This window comes from Galleria mellonella, unplaced genomic scaffold, assembly GCF_026898425.1.
Source record: "Galleria mellonella isolate WM207_F2 unplaced genomic scaffold, CSIRO_AGI_GalMel_v1 utg57, whole genome shotgun sequence".
Lineage (NCBI taxonomy): Eukaryota > Metazoa > Arthropoda > Insecta > Lepidoptera > Pyralidae > Galleria > Galleria mellonella.
In genome coordinates, this window is record NW_026442119.1 from 7,832,935 (window position 1) to 7,839,255 (window position 6,321).

General features: G+C 29.9%; 1 protein-coding gene across 1 annotated transcript in view; it reads right to left on the reverse strand.

Moving 5' to 3' along the window:
• LOC113509875 (protein couch potato) overlaps positions 1-6,321 on the reverse strand; it is a 217,961-nt gene that overhangs the window by 18,584 nt on the left and 193,056 nt on the right. The gene's annotated exons all lie outside the window — the stretch shown is intronic.

A 6,321-nucleotide genomic window follows, 5' to 3' on the forward strand; every position in this document is an offset into this window, starting at 1 on the left:
GTATCGGTTCGGAAATGATTATACGTATAAATAATTTTAGTCACAGGAGAAAATACTGAGCTTCATCATGTCATCTATGATGTTAGTGCAATTCTGTCTGGTTGTCTAAGGAATGCAATTTATTTTATCCAACATTATATTTCCAATTATATGTAAATGTTATATATATGTAAATATAATGGAGAATAGTCATATTTAAAAGATTGTGAATTACGTGTTGAATTTGTATTTTGAACTTTCAAAAGTTGAAAAGACAAGTGTACAAGTTAAGAAATTTAATTCGAAATAAATTTAGAACATACAAACTTCGAAGGGGTTTGTGAAAGTTTTTCGAGTTATTAGGTATTTATAAAATTTAAAGATATCAGTGGTACAGTACGCAATTTACAGACTGAAGTATAAGAACAGGAAACTGTTGACTGGAGTTTGTAAACAGATGTCGAAGTTTACAAACGGACACATTATACAAAATGCTGACAATACGTAAGTGGTAGTGAATTTCAATTGACCGTAGTAATATGCTTTCACAAATAACATCAATGATAGGGAACAAAGGGGATGAACCGATCCAATCGGGTGACAACTGAATAGGTATGCGAGTAAGCATTTGAAATCGCATTGAACGATCGCCGATAGCTGACGAGTGGTTTCACCCGCTTCAAATTAATTTTACACCCCATTGTAGCAGATCAATGCTATAATTATAATTATGAGATCCCGTATCGAATCGTTTCCGACTGGTTTATAAAATGTTACAGCTATATGCCAAACAAATTTATGAGTTTTGAATTATCTTTCATCAAATTGTGTTTGCAAAACTCAATTTATTTAATTAAAAATTTCAATATGGATCTAAAGACCTTTTTACAAGCTTTTATTTAACTTTACGTTTTAGGATGTTTGGGTCATGTACGAGCTACCGTTATTTGAGTCGATTAATTTATGTAATTTACCACCTATAAATATGGAAATGGCGAAGTTAGTCAAGATGTTTGGAAGTTTAGATATTAATAATAAGTATACATAATATATTGTAAATGAATATACACTTTTTAATCTAATAAAACCCACAAAACATCGTGAGATACTCTAGTACTAGATATTTAAGAACTGTTTCCCTTCCCAATAAGGCAAGTTTTGTTAGTAGTTGCCACGCTTGGCAGGCGGGTTTGCAACCGCAATTAGGCTTTTAAAAATGTTTTAAGAGGGACGCTGCTGTCCATCCCTCTACGTTAAGTTAAGTTCCTTTAGTTGCCTCTTACGACACCCATAGAAAAGGAAGGATGGCCTATTCTATACCGGGACCACACAGTTATTTATATAAAAATATATAAAACATAATTATTTAAGGATCGGGCCTATAAATTTCGTATGATATCTTTATACAATCAACATCTGGAAGTAAACCTATTAAATACAAAGATACAGATCGGCCAGATTAGTTTTCTCTTACTTATCTGGTTTAAAATCAAATTCGGGATTGCATTTATTAAAGCCCCTGCAACTGTGCCACGGAGATCGTCCCAAATATTGCATTGGTTTGCAGATTATTTATTGCATGATCTAACATGTAAACAACTGCACTAGAGCTGACATTCAACGTAGGCGGCCTATAAATAAATGAAAATAAAAATAAAATACGATAAAGGTATATTCACACGATCGATCGCACTAGCGTGCATCCGAAGCGAGTGGAGCGGAAACGCTCGGGGCACTGCACAGCGAATTTATCATATACCTATATTTACGTACACGTCTATCTTTCAATATTATGGTCTATTTTTATGAATTTATAATAAGCCATTCCTTTATTGAGGGAATATTTATTTTTTGCATTTAATATTAGTTTCAGACAATAGAAATGCTTTTAAATAGATTAAGACTTTTTTATGTTGTTTAGAATAGCAAATAAGCTGACGAGCCACCTGATGAAAAGTGGTAACTGCTTCTGAATGAAATTTATATATATATATATATATATATATATATATATATCTATATATATCTATATATCTATATATATATATATATATATATATATATATATATATATATATATATATATCTATATATATATATATATCTATATATATATATATAAGAATTCACTTATTTGTGTATATATTATAGAAAGCGTTATTTAGAAAAACTTAACAAACGTTCGAAAAAACAGCATATTAATATAGGTAGGCACAAGCAAATAAAATCAGCACAAAAATATAAACTTAATAGAAAATAAAAACTGTTACCAGTATAATAATATTATTTTTGTATAGATAGATAAATATTCCGTGGACTTCTTTTAGGAGCCTGCGAGATACACGAAATAAAACGGAAAATGACGCTACATAAAATACTACAACAAAGAGGAATTGAAATTAAACGTCAAGAGGCTCGTAACTGATAATAATTGCCGATATATTACGTTTCAGCGACAACTTACTGCAAATAAAAGGTAATTTGTACGCTTTGATTTGTCTGAGCTTCTAATAAAGATCATGTTCATGCCAACGAGGGAGTAGGTAAGTAATTATGGCGTTATATTTTTCAGACTTATTTGCTAGAAATTAGAAACTTATTATTTAGGTTTATTTGTTGGATTCGAAATTGGACGCTTAGTTTTCACTATTCCATCACACTAATAGCCATTTCTGTATTATTCAGAGAAAAAAATACGAATTAATAATGAACTCTGCTATAAAATCCTTTTATTGCTTTCGATTGAATACAAGAAAATATTGATTAAAAAATAATAGATTTTATTCAAAATATGCTATATCTAGTTTATATATTCGTATATAGAATGCTGCTATTGTTCCATTACTACTTGTATTTGCTTACTTTATTGAAACAACGATTTTCCTGAATAGGAAATCGTTGGTAGGTAACTTTCATACAATCCACCGTAATAAGGTCTGTGGCTATTCATTTGTTTTCCCCATTATGGCTCACTGCACAAAAAGTAAACGGTACCTAAGGGTCAAGTTGTGTTGGACAGGTTAACCTTCTATTTGGGGGCTGCGAAATGAAATTGTACCCTTGGATTTGTGCTGACAAACGTACGTTTTGGAGGTCAGTTTGTAATTGTGTTCCTTCAATTTTGAACTAGATACCTAATAAGTAAATGGCTTATAGTATTAACTAGAAAAATAGAATAATAACGACGGCTATACAACAACTTTATAGGTAATTACAGTATCAGCACAGAATACTTATAAGAAAGTCGTCAAATATAAAGGAAATTAGCTTTTTTTTCCGAAATAAAAGCTATATAAACTATTTTTTGTTAACAATAAATAATAGATGTAATACTTTCAATTTTATTATCTCGAAACATCGTGACATAAAAAGAAAACTTGTGATAAAGTTGGCTTGAATCTGAAGTAGTGAACTTGGATGAAGCAATTTTTCTTCGGCCATCAATGTCAGAGCGGAGGCAATAATTCACAAGTTTCACAGGCAGTTATCAGAAGGCTGTTGGAGCCAGTCGACGGGACACAAAAAACAGCCAGTGAGGTAAGTCTGAACCTCTTTATAAAGAAAAAATGTAAAATTATATATTTAATATATTATTTTTATTCAACTAATGGTAGTGCCACCAAAAGACTTATGTAAAATTTTAGATTTGATTATCTTATATTATATTCGTATCTTAGACAGGATGGAGAGAGAGCTAAATGATTTTGAATTTAGAATTTCATATTTAATTTATTCGGGTCAATTGGTTACATGGATATTTTTACTTCGTTGCGCAGATGTAGTGAGAGTACATATTCACTGCGGCCTATGCTGCGACAGACCGCAATATTTGATTAAACAACGTGTTTGAATTTAGCAATTATTTATTACAAATAATCTTGTTTGAAATGTGATTAAATATGTCTACTGTTGTGATTGAAATTCATTATGCTAAGACTAATGCGACAAAGCACGTAACTTACTTTACTAGTCATTTTAATTTTGTTCTTACATGAAATTTTATATTAATAAATATTTAAAGCTTTCTTCGCTATAACAAATGTATAGCAAAGTAAGTTTTGAATCTATTGCATCTTTAAATATTGACAAGTTTAGCAATGTAAAAAGAATATCTAAACAAAATTTGCAGTAATCTGTTACGTAAGTTTTTAAATAACTATATTCTATTACGTTTGATCGATCACTTTGAATTAGCTTGGATTGAGATATTTCTAATTTTTCGGTTGACCGCCGTACCGCCAACGGCAGGCGTAGTGCCAGCAAAATAGATAAAGCTAACGAAAAGAGACTGAAAAAGCAAAAGGGCTTAGATTTGATGTAGGGACACAAAAAATATTTGGTGTCGAAATTTAAATCAACTTGTTTTAAATTTGTATTATTTTAGACATTTTATATATTTAGTATTACCTTATTTTCGCATATGGGGTCAATGAAGCCGTTGCATGTCGACCCATCATTTCATATATCAAAATGTTTAGTACTAACTTTTGCCCGCAACTTCGTCTGCGTGACTAGGATAATGTTTTTCTAACCGGGTTAAAAAATAAAGCTTATATTCTTCTCCATTCTATGTAAGCAATACGTGTATATTAAATTTCATAGCGATTGATGAAGTCGTTATAGCGTTGTAAGGTAACGAAAAAATTAACTTAGATTCACATTTAAAAATAGTACCAGAATAGTATAAATATGCATAATGACATATTGTTAGTAATGATAAATAGTTGTAAAATAAAAATAAACCAAAGAAAAAAAGTTAACTATAGTGAACTATATAATACCGTAAGGTATTTGAAAATCGTATTGAAAAGATAATAGCAATACAATCTTTCTACAAAAAAAAAAAAAAACCGATTGATTAAATTTTTTTTTGTTGTATTTGGAATTGTCAGGACAAGGTTTGTATGAAATAAAATATTTGAAAATTCGTTAAATTAGTTAAAAGTAAAAAAAATTGATAAAAAAATCTTCAAATTAAAAAATGAGTAAGTGAGTGAGACAGAAATGATATATTGATGTTCATTTGCTTATTATTTTCATTAGTACGCCTGTACGAAGCCGGGGTGGACCGCTAGTGTGACAAAGTAATTAAATATTTTAGGTTGACAAACAATCCAAGTATATTATTAAAATCTATATCCATAGACCGAAAAATAAATATAGATATAATAATTATATCTCATAAAGAATACATTATACAATGAAAGAAAATAAAAGCATTTAATAAAAACAATTAAAACAAAAGGTAAGCCGAGAAAGAGTTCCAGCGGGGCAATATTACCGACCACCTGCTCCAAAGAGATAGGGATCATAATGTTAATTTAATTAAAGGACTAATCTAAATTGCAGAGGTCCCGGCACTCCGACGACCATTAAAGGGATATTTCGTCGGCGACAGCAACTCGGGGAAAGTTGCCGACTATAAATATCTTTGCGAACAAGTCAGGGAGGCGATTTACAGTAAAAACATCAAGTAAATAGCAAAGTTGAACTTCGAATCTGTTGGGGGTGCTTTGCATTTTCATTTTTAATATAATTTTAAGTAACGAAATATTTTCATGTAATCTCTTTGTAAGATGTAAATGTATTTTTGCGTTGTTTGAATAAAATAGTACCTAACTTTTTGGAGTTTTGGAATGTGTCTTAATTTTCCTTTTTATATATTTTTAGAAAATAACACTTTATAAATATTTTTGCTTTTAGGATTTTTAACTAAATAGGTACAAAGTAACCCTCATAGGGTGGTTTTGTCTTTCCGTTCGTCTGTCATAGCGCTATATCTCAATAAATACTAATACTAAATTAATAGATATGTGTAAACTAGTAATAGATGAGAGATAGCCGAAAGTAAAAAAATCCTAATCGGAACAATAGAAATAAATTACATTTGTGTATAAGATAAATTATCTTATATTTACTTTTATGTTAGACAAATTAACATAAAAATCGTTTAAAGAAACAAAATGTATTCATATGTACAGATCCTTCGGTGTGTGAGTTCAACTCACACTTGACTGATTTTATTTTTTTATTATTAGGCAAACATTTGACTATCTACCTCATGGGAAGTGGATATCATCCCGTGTTAATGAGGGCGATTGCCAGTTCGTTGCCAGTTTGTTATTTGGTACCTTTTTGAAGAGATTGATTTATTATTATCTCAGAGGGCAGTCTATTCTATAATACAAAAATGAGTTCGAATAATGAATGAATGAATGAGTCAATAATAGTGCAATTGGAAATTTTAAAAGACTTTTAATTTACTATAAGTACTATATATTATTCTCAATTTCGTGTATAATATAGTATATGTCATATATGTGTAAGTATATTTGTTATTTA